Source organism: Silurus aristotelis (genome assembly GCF_946808225.1).
Source record: "Silurus aristotelis genome assembly, chromosome: 22".
Taxonomy (NCBI): Eukaryota; Metazoa; Chordata; class Actinopteri; order Siluriformes; family Siluridae; genus Silurus; species Silurus aristotelis.
Window position 1 is genome coordinate 19,582,806 of NC_139595.1, and position 11,960 is coordinate 19,594,765.

Genomic DNA, 11,960 nt, shown 5'->3' on the forward strand with positions numbered 1-11,960 from the left:
AAATCCGGGAAAGAGATTATCCCCGAGCGAGAGCAGAGGCCACAAAGCAATACCTAAAACAAGGTCCATGTGCCTAATCCCTGTCATGCTAAGCTGATGGAGGGTTATATATGCTAGCCCTTGGTAATAAATAAATAGAAAACTTGAATTGAAGCTGAGTTCTCGGTCTCGAAGCCTGCAGAGACTGAAGATTGTCTTCCTCTGTCTATTTCTCAGCACCAGAACCAAATCCATGTCTTGAAGGAGAAATCCAACCTATCAGGTATTTTACAAAAGATTTTGGTTTCCTCAATGACGCACACTGCTTTAGTGTCCATCATCTCATCTGAACTTGCTCAAATCCTTACTCTCGTCCATTTTTCCTGCTTCTAACATCAACTTTGAGGAGAAAATGTTCACCTGCTGCTTAATAAATAAATCCACCCACTAACAGGAGCCATGATGAAGATCATCAGTGTTCTTCACTTCACTGGCCGTTATAATGTCAATGTTTTCCTGATCAGTGTATCAGCGTTGCTGCATTTGGGATCCAAAGTCTGCGGTATATTATTTCTTATTAACATGTGGCTAGAAAATGAAAAGTGAGAAGAAACTCTTGTTGTTTTGTTTTTTAGTGAAATCTGATGTTTTGTCCTCGAGTTTGTTGAATATTTCTTTAACATGAAATTCTATCAGGGTTAAAATTGGTTTTGTGTGTGTGTGTGTGTGTGTGTGTGTGTGTGTGTGTGTGTGTGTGTGTGTGGTCTAAATCAGTGCCAGTCAGCCATATCGCATCTGAGCGCCAGTCATCACGGCAAGGCAAAAAACTGCTACGTCACGTTCTATTAACCTCGGCTGTCTGTTTAGCCTTAATCTCGGACAGGCGTGTCATACACGGAGCAGCGCTGAGCGATGATCATCCTCTTCTCACACTTCGATTTCTTATTTCTTTCCTCCTATTTAACGTCATGTCATGTCTCCGCTGACGACGTAAGTTTTTGGTGTTAATAGCAGAAGCCGAAATTCGCTCAGACTGATGACGGCTCCATCGAGATAAGCCACCGCAAATGTACAACAACAAAATGTGTTGTTTCTTTTTTCTATTATCGAAGCGACGGTGTTTGGATTTTATTATTTATCACAACTATTCTCCACTCGCTCTCTGACTGACTGCTTAGCATTATTCTACAGTTTTATCCTCTTTACATTCGCTATAGTTCTGAGTCATTTCCCAGGCACAAGCCTGTTTATTTTGTGGGATAAAGCAAATTTGGCTTGGGCTAGAAATAAGCTCGTGTGAAGATACGTCACCGTTTTATCGAACAGAGTTGTAAGTGTGCTTAGTGCTCATTAAAAACTTCTCAAAGCAATCATTAGGCAGCGTCATGGCCAACGCATTTGATGGATTACTCTAATTAATGTGGACCGCTACGCTTTTTTCCTGCATTGTTACAGATGTGGAACATTAATCTCTTAATTTTACACACCTCTCAGTTAAATGGCTTTTTTCCTCTCGTTTCAGTGTGTCATGAACAGTCTGACACCAGGCGAAAGCACTTTCGCTATTTTTAAAATGAACTCTAACACTTTCATGATTCCAGGAAGAAAAACTCCACAAAGAAGGACAGAGGAGAAGAAGAAGAAGAAGAGAAGGAAAATGAGGAAGGAAGTCTTTCACACTGTTTGCTGATTTAGAGTAAAATTGGATTCTTTGCCACTTGATTTTACCTGCTGAATGTAATTACCAAAGCAACAAGCAAATAAATAAATAAATAAATAAATCAGGCTGAAAATGTCCTCATAAATCTCTTTTACTTATTAGTCAGAAAAACGGTGATGGGGAAAAAGTGGAACACACAATCAGGGAATCATCACGTATTACATTTTTGCTCATTTTCCCAAATCTCCAGAATGTTTTACATTTTTCAGCTCTACAGCTTCAACCCGAAGAACATGGTGTGTTTGATCCAATTCCATCAGTTCAGTCGATTCAGAAACTTTACCATCCCAGAGTTCGTCCACCTCTCAGACCCTCTCAGACCGAGGTAGGATCTTTCCATTCTCACCAACACTGCATATGAGAAAGCAGCTCTAAGTCCTGGATAATCCTTGAGATTGCAAGATCTTCCCATTCTTCCTAAAAGAATCAAGAAGATCAGACCTGGAGAACCTGGATTCACTCAAAAAGCCAGCTTTTCAGGTTTCAGTGTTGCAGTTTAGTTTAAGTCTTGTGTGTCCTTGTTGATTGTATAAGAAGATAAAAAAAAATCAATGGAGATGCAAATCTGGCACTCGTGCATCTCACCACAGGTTTTCATTGAAACTCTTCCCAAGTTTCCCAAGGTTCGTTTATCGAACACGTTCTCTTCGCAACATGAAAGTGTTCTCCAAAACAATCAACATCGCAAGTGTTAACATCTTTCTCAGACAGAGTGTAAGACAGAGGTTGTTTTCTCCAGATAAAAGGGTCAAAAGGAGCTTGTATTTTGCCCTGGGCCATATTCCTCGTGTTGTGTTTGTGGAGAGAGAGGACGGCAATCGATTTCCTTTCACAACCCCTCATCATCCGCCTTTCACGCTCAGCCCACAATACATCCATGCTGTCATCACTTACTGTGGATTATCATTTAAAAAATACGGAGTGGTTGCCAGATCTTTTTATTTTTTTTTTTTAATATGCCTGGTTTATGACTTTATGTTTACTCGAGTTGAAAAGAAAATGAAAGATCATCAGGTCCGGCGCATTTTCCGTCACCTCTGCACTTTTTCATTTCACAAAATGATCAGAATAATTTATGCTCCTCCAAACACACATTTTAAAATATGATTGCCGGCCTCCTAAGGCCGTTTGGTGAAACAACCCCCGGAGAGACCGTGGCCTCTGAGGTCACTTCGGCTCTGACAAAGCTGATTCATAAATCCATTATTCACTGGACAGGAGAAGAGGAGAATAAAGATGAGTAGAGATTATGGACTACTTAGGAGACACATGTGACGTCTCCCTGGTGGGTGAAGAAGCTCCCTCGTGTCCGTCAGGATGAACCTACATTCGTGTCTAAAAGCGAAGTCCATTAGCGATGCCTTGAAGAAATGGCCTCTTTCTAGCAGATTTCTGCCCTTGAAAACATTTATTCCATTAGGCTGAACTTAGGTTTTTATTCCATTTCCAATTCTGGTACTTCTCTAAAAACATCTTGCTCCACTTTAGGTCGATGAAATATTGCTGAATTGGTTCACAGTAGAACACATTCTTGTTTCCGTGTATCTTGTGACTGCTGTTAGTATTAAAATTTACTAGATTCACACAGTATTACAGAGCTTACAGGATTCGGCCCCCTCAGCCTGAACAATGAGGGCTTGACCATCAGGTCTACTGCAAAGTGTTCCCCTTCAAGTGCTCCATTGATTCAACTGAAGAGCCTCTTTTAACCAAACCAGCAACCTATTAATAATCTCATCTGTATCTGGGAAATGGAAGTGCTTAACATGCAAGTCTTTGTCTCTAAAACATGCTAATGGGCTTTGAGAGCATGCACGTGATTACTGAAAGGATGGAGTTGCACAAAAGTCTTAGTTTCGGAAAAGTAGTATTGTTTATAGCACTGAAGAGAAACTGCAAAAGGTTTAGTCACAAGCAGGATCAATCCTAGAACAGCATGTATTCATGCATTGTTTGAGAACAATTCTGACCCCAATTTGGCCTTTTGTCCTACAAAAATGGGAATGAAACAAAAGATAAGAAGCAGGAACTCCTTTTCACTAATCTAATCGTTTTGAAAGTTTCTCTAAAAGTTGGCTTTAAAATGTGATTACACTGCTGATCTTTGGGATTCTCAAAGAATTTTCAGGCACATTTTATTTCAACCAGTTTAACCCTCACCCTCATCTTTCCAGTTCGGAAATTACAATAGAAGTTGTCTTGTGCAAAACTGTCATTCATGAGTGGACTGAGCAAATCAGGTGTTGATTGGTAGCGAAGCTGGAAATATCATTAGCACACATTGTTTAGACTGGAGCACCATCAACTAGATTCAGAGCCTGTAATATATTTTAGCAAAACCAAATTCTTGAAAACTGTAACAAATCTAGATATGAATGAGAAATATCCAATAATTCTAAACTGGTGACTGTATGATGAAGCGATGCTTTATTTATGCCTGTAAACCAAACACTGTTAGAATGTGAATGCAGCTGCCGTATGGCCATGTTGGTTGCTTATTCAGACTTTGCTAAAATAAGAATTTTTTTCTATCTAACTAAACCTACAAATTTCAGCTGAACACCCCTGAGTTAACTCTTGCCCTAACTTGAACCATTCAGTTGTTTCGATACAAGTTGGCTCATGCAGTTCCTCTAAAACATGACCTAGCTAAGAATGCTCCACTGACCATTTCCGATTCTCTGAAAACAGGTTCACTGTGAACCATGTTTAACCTTTACCCTACCTTTAAACATTCAGATGTTTGGGAACCCATTGGGATTCTCAGAAAAGCTCAGAATTTGTGAATGCATAAAATATGAGGCATGTGAAAGCAATGCTCACCCTTCAACTTTTAGAATGTCAGGTTTAACCCTTTCCTTAACCTTAGCCTTTTCAACCTACGGTTATAGTCAGGACTGCTACTGTCAAGTTCAAGATTAATCAAGATCAAGTTAAGACTAAGTCTTAAGGGGGGATCGATGCTAAGTCCAGTTTGATTCCAAATGAAAGTCTGAATAAAGAAGCAATAATTAGTTTTCTTAGTAATTAATGTTTTGCAGGGGAAGAATTTACTTCTTGTCAAACTTTGTGTTGGAAAAAAGTAAAAAACATCATTATTCCATTGAGACTCAGATCATATTTAGCAAGACCAATGCCTGAGGCTGGGACAAGTCCAAGCTCCAAGATTCTCCAGTAATTTAAATTAACACTTCAGATTTACAGTTTTGCAGAAGTGCAGTGAAGTAAATACTGATAAATCCTCATACTGATGACTTGGTGAGACAGTAAGAACACCACCAATCTAAAAACTTTCAACTTATGTTCCAAACCTTAAAGTTTTAAATTCATACCTTTACATGAACTCTTTGTATGTTTCAATACTGATTTTGAATTCTCAATTTTTGATCCTCTTCTATGAGAATTCACCAGTGACCCATTGGGATTCTCATGGAATTTGAATGACTGGTCTGGTTTGAGTTTAACAGCAGCCATTGTGAAGTATGTGTCTACACTTGTCTTTTGTCAGATGTGAGTTTCCCCATCAATCTCTGTAATGAACCCACTTGCTTTACTCCGAGGCTTTTTTGCTATAGCCTGAGTCTTTCATTGACTTCTATAACTTACACCGGTCGCTCTCACTCTCGCTCACAGGCGTCACACCGCTGGAATAAGAATTCATCGTCCAATCTCTCACGCTGTTCAACTTTTGTTTGGCCGTTTTTTAAACCAAATGGAATGTGTCACGTCTTTAGCTTTGCTGGATTTCCTATTGTATCCGATGCTTTTAAAACGTCACCCTTGTTCTAAGGTTTGAGCGTGACAAGGTACGTCATGCTGGATGGAACAAAATGAAACCCTGACTGCCGTACCGTCGCCTTCTCAACCATTTCCGCCGCTCCTTCACTGACAAAATAGCTCATTAGGCATGGTCCGTGCCGCACGCAGCGACAGAACCAGCCGTTTTAGTAACACTCGCAAATTCCCTTGATGAAAACAAAGCCGCCGAAAACATATCAGGAAGAACTGTGCTTATTTCTGATGCAGACACAAGCAGCAAATGTAATTAGTCACGAAAGCAAAGACGGAAAAAGGTGGAATAAGGTTTTTTTTTCGATTTTGTAATTTTTGCTAAATGATGCAGCTTGAAGTGCTGTGAGGTAATAAGATCCCAGGAGTGGAGCAGTTTCCTACACCTTGTTGGGATTTTTTTTGGCCAGCAGCACAGCGTATGTGTTGGACTCGGACATATTGTACAGAGAGAAATTGGCCGGCAGCCGCATGTGTGTTCAGTTCGCTCTGCTAGTTCTTAGCCACAGCGCTCAACAGCGTTCGATTTTGCCTTCTGGTGTGCTCTGTGCACCATGAATCATTTTTAGAATCACACCTGTTTGGGTGACTGTACCAGCAGATCTGAGAGTTTTAGTCAGCATTGAAGGCCACATCTTTAATCCTGACTGGTGTAGGTGGGTTAAAAAAGGTACTCGACTTATCAAACATGATCAGTATGATCAATTGTGTGAAAGGAAATGGGGGTAATTACATTCTTGTTGCATCGCATCGATTCAGAGGAAATCCAGGGGAAACATATGGCTTAATAACCCAGATATGTTCAGCCACGGTAGGCAGCATCGAGGCAACAAGCGAGAAAAGAGAGACTCGGAAAAGACTCTGAGATATATATATATATATATATAAATATAAATAAAAAAATATATATATATATAGAAAGAGGAGAGAGAGAGAGAGAGAGAGAGAGAGAGAGAGAGAGAGAGAGAGAGAGAGAGAGAGAGAGAGAGCATCTGCCTCATCTTTGCCCAAGAGGAGCACTTACAGCATCCTCCTATAGAAGATGAAATAAATGAGAGGACCCATCTCTCATCTCCACAAAAAGCCCATGAAAATGCCAAAGCAGTCAGAGAAATGCCTTGGGTCGGAGGAAAGGTAGAGAATGGAGGGAGGGGGCTCTTGACAAGACCGGCAGAGGAGCACCTATCAATCTGTCCCGATGTCCTGCTTTATATCACTCCGAAGAGTATTTCTCATCCACATCCTCTCATTCCCTTGCTCCTCACCTCTCTCTTTCTCTCTCACTTTCTTTCTATCTCTCTCTAGTTCCCCATCACCCGGAAGGGTTGCTGTCATCTACTATCGCCTTCGTCGTTAACAAGAAGAGAACACATCAAAGTGGGCCTGAAACCTCAGGAGGCGAGAGATCAAAGCCAGGCTCTAATCTCATTGGGAAGGCGGTGGATTGATGGATATGCGAGGCCAGGTGGAGGTGGTGAAGGTGTGGAGGTAAAGAAGGCGGAGGTGGTGGTCGTACCCATGCAGATCGTTAATGCAGGAAGCATAGGCTTGTCCATAACCTGCACGGATGCCACTTCTGAGTACACTTCACCTGGAGTTGGATGAGAAATATAATCTTTTAAGATCTTTTTTTACATTTAATGATGCATTAAATATGATGTGTGTGAGAACAAAGAGCTCCAACTCAAAGCATTTGATTGTGAGAGCTCTGTTCATGCACCGCAGGTGTGTATTGATGTGCAGCTTTATACAATGTGATTATATCAGCGCCGTCCATCATGAAATTGTACAGTGCAGATTCTCCCAGGAGCGCCTTTAAGACATTGTTGAGCAAGTAAATAGTTTAGAGATGACAAGAACAAATCTGGAGATTGAAGTGAATAAAGAAGAAACATTAGCAGGAACTCAAATTTACCCAGGAGAACCCAACCTCTGGCCTTCTCCAGTTAATCTAAGATTTAGTTTCTCATATGTAGCACCCTAAAAGAGAGGGTTTTGACCACTTTAGAAAACCCTTACTTAACCTTTCATTGGGCAGTGGGCAATGCTGGTAAACCTCTCACACTGAGGATCTCCAAAACCATCCACCCCAAAAAAAAGTCTTTCTTATCTCCAGGAGTTTAACCCAGGGTGGTCTTCTGTGGTTGTAACTCCATCTGAAATGTTTGATATGTTAGATGTGAGATGCTTTTTTTCTTACCATGGCTACCAAGAGTGAACGTTTGAGGAAGCCATTCTTGGACCAGTCCTCTGAAATACCTCATTAAAAGGAATACAGCTCTGGATAGTTTCTTTTTTTCTGCACCATTCTATTCAATTTCTCTAAATAATGTAAAAATCCTTGGAGATTTTCAAAAAATACTCAAACCAGCAACAACATCTGGCTGTAACAGTCATGGCATTGTACCTCATCCTGTTGTTTGAGAAAATAATGTAGTAATGCTTTATTATTAAAAGATCATTAAAAGAGGAGACTACTAGACGTAAATGGCTCAATAAGACCTATAGAAGGCTGTTGTTCATAATGTTTTCCTGTAAAACATGTCAAGGACGAGACCCGAACAGAAAACGAAGGTCGATGTACATATAGTAACATGATTATGTAAAAAAGAAAATGCCCAGTGAAAGGGTTACTGGTGTCCTAGCAACAGATACAAAGGGCACAGGACTAGAGAAGCGGCGATTTTCACTTTCCTCGTCAATACCAACTGCGAGATTTTCCTATTTATATGAGATTGAAGATCTCTCAGAGCGCTGTCCGGAGCGCATGAACAAATGCGGCTCAAAATAGCAGGAATGTTCTGTGAATGTGTGAACGATTTGGAGCTCTAACGGGTGCTCTTACATCGATTTACATTGTGTAGCGATGGCCTGCTGCCTCCAGTTCCCTGAGGCTTCCCAGCATGCTTTTAGCCTGAATGGCTGCATCAATCAAAACATAATAAAAAAGTTGTTTTCTGATGCCCTTTGCACACACACACACACACACACACACACACACACACACACACACACACACACACGCACACACACACACGTATATGCTGCTGTAACACAGAAGACCTCGGAGAGCGCAGTGCATTCACATGCAGAACGATGTTAAGGGTTTATATAAAGAACTCAGTAGCTGAGGTCAAAATACAGGCCAAGGTGATGAATACAGGGTCAATCCATTAACACCAACAAACCAACAACTCCAGGCTGTTTTGCCTGCATGTGAGATGGTCCTCTACTTGTTTTTCATATAAAGGTTGAATAAAATATTTTGTAATAAAAATATTGTAATGATTTAGTTCTTGGATCAAAAATGATTACAAGGTGCAATTGTAGCGTGGGTCACTGACTGGAACACTGACTGGAACACTGACTGGAACACTGACTGGGTCACTGACTGGAACACTGACTGGAACACTGACTGGGTCACTGACTGGAACACTGACTGGGTCCCTGACTGGGTCACTGATTGGAACACTGACTGGAACACTGACTGGGTCACTGACTGGAACACTGACTCCGTATGTTCTTTCTGTGTCACTTTCAGGTTTGATCATGAATGTCTGGTTTTCTCCCACCTTTAAGGTCACCTATCTCCCAGTATTTCCAATACAAAGTCACACCTATCTTCCAATATTCCCACTAGAGAGTCACACCTATCCCTTAATATTCCCAACATAATGTCATGCCTATCTACCAATATTCCAGCATAAAATCATGCCTGTCTTCTAATATCCTGAGTCATGCTTTGTTCCCAATATTCCCAACATAGAATCACGCATATCTTCCAATGCATTTCTAAATTAAAGATAATATAAAAAATCTCAAGATTTCCAGAAAGATTCACTTCCAATATTCCTGGGATGGAGTTTTATATTCCAGTTCTATTTAACAAGAATTTGTCACAGTAGAAACTTTAATGAGAGATTTACTGCAAAATAAGACATGAACATTAATAATCATTATCATTTCCCATATTTTAATGCATGTGATCTGATTCAGGATACAAAGCAAGACTTCTGATTAGTTTGTGGATGTTGGGCTTCTGTTTGCTTCCACATAAATAAATAAATAAATAAATAAATAAATAAATAAATAAATAAATATAGATTTTAAAAATGGACTATACAGGGTCAAATACATTTTTTTGGTAAATTAATAGAATGGTACACCAGGTGTTTTTATTCTCCTTCAGTTTAAAATAAATAATTTTAAAGGTTTATCTCATATAACAGACATCTCCACTGTTCATCACACCTCTGAGGAGACACACCTGAACAAACATCTCAAACATGCAGCAATGCACCAAACACTAAAGTACATAACTGTTGTACTATAGCTATACACAAACACACACACACACACACACACACACACACACATTTATTTTTGAGTCTGGCATCGCTCATTTTTTCCCCCTCCATCACTGTCACGATCTGTCCAGCACCCTGTGTGTCATCCATCAGACCATTGCATTGCCTCCTCCTACTCACTGTCCCACTTCAGGGTCTCTAAAGGGACTAAACCTGCTCTGCAATGCTTCTTTTACCTTCTCTCCATCCATCATTCACCACACACACACACACACACACACACACACACACACACACACACACACACCGCTATCATCCACCCAGAACAGCTGCAGCACCTAAACACATTACTGCACCGCTCCTCCACTGTCATTCCGTTCAGAAGGAGGGAAAAACACAACTGTTTAACCTGCAGTCTGGGCGTCTCTCCACAGGGTCGAGAGCATCTGATGGAGCATGATGAAGATTCTCTGAGTTATGAGGCATGGAACGATTCTGCCTTACTATAGCTAACAGAGACTCCCACTTAACCTTTACTGTTTCAGTGTAAAAGAGAGCAGAGCTGCTCTGAATAAAGCTATGGAGGAGGAGGAGGAGGAGGAGGAGGAGATGTTGGCCCTGGAGGACAAAGTTGGCCAGATTGGGCTTAGGGCTGCCAGTAGTCACACAGATGTTTAGTGGCATTGAAAATCAATCTTGCTGGAAAGAAGGTTGCTTTATTGTTCTAGCTTAGCTTCCATCAGGTATTAAGGCAAGGATCAGGAGTCTTGATAAAAACACCAAATGCTCTGAAGAAACCATAAGCAAGGCTGAGATTTTTCGAGAATAATTTCAGATGAATAATTTAGCCCAGTGGCCTAGCATTAACGGTTTGATTCTTAACCTTGGGTAACCTTGAGTTTCATGAAGTTCATTTGCTCCAGATTCCTCCCACCTTCAAAAATCATGACAGACTGGATAAGATGTGGAGATAAACCACAGAAGTGAATGTGTGTGATGTCCTACAATGTCCTGCCTCTCCTGGATTATTCCCATTTCACATTCAGTTTTCCTCATATTGGTTTAAGGCGTTTCGAGCGGCACGCACACTTCAAGAGCTGAAGAACATCTCTGGACGATGACAAGAGATCAGGAAGACCTTCAACGAGCTCAACCCCCGAAAATGGCGAAACCATTTGGCATTCGTGCATGATGATGGTCGGAGAACAATCCAAGATATGTCACTTCTGCATCCACACGACTCGCCAGACTTCACCCTCACAGAATCACAGAAGGTGCTCAACATGCTTCACAAAGAAGACTTCCAGAACACGTTCCAGGAGAACACTGAGAGCTGTATTGCTGTGTAAGGAGACTATTTTGATGGTGATGGTGTGGAAACAGAGCTTGAAACGTTTTGATTCCTTCTCGTATATAATTTTTTGAATCTGCAAGAACCATGTAAGGATGCTTGCTTTAGTGTTGCCACCCCTCATCGTTTTCTAGATCCTTCCCTGATTCAATGTTCGTCTTTTAAAGCTCCAAAAGCTTCGATCCGTGCCGTTTGGGAGAAGCTCGGATATTATTCGACCGATCGAAATATTTCCAGCATATATTTTAAAATTAACTGATGAAGGAAAGCTTCGATGGCCTTCACCCCATACTCATCGTCCTTCTCCTCCAAGCTTAACAAACAAAAGGAGCAGAAATTTTCAAAGAATTCCTTCTGCCCACTTTATTTGGCCTAATGAATGGCAAATCCACAGTGGGTTCATTTGTGTGTGCTTCACATTAAGGGATTGACTCTCTCTCTCTCTCTCTCTCTCTCTCTTTCTCTTTTTTATCTCTAGAAGTTTCCGGCTTTTCCTTTTTTTTTTTTTTTATGTCGGTGACCTTGTGGAGAGGTTTCATTTCTTTTCATCATCAAAGCGAAACACTTTGACAATAGCCAGACAGAATAAGAGTGCTTCACTTTTAACATAAAAAAAAAATCGACGATTGTAATAATATTCCTCATCGCAGAGGTAATCCTTCCTTTGGTCTCTTTAATAGGAGAAGCTTAGAATGGCACACAAAACAACACCATCTGCTCCCCAATAGCAGCCACGTCTGCCAGAATGTAATCCACAGATCAACCACACATGGAAATTAGGGACAGAATGGGCTTTTCTCTCTCTTTCTCTTTC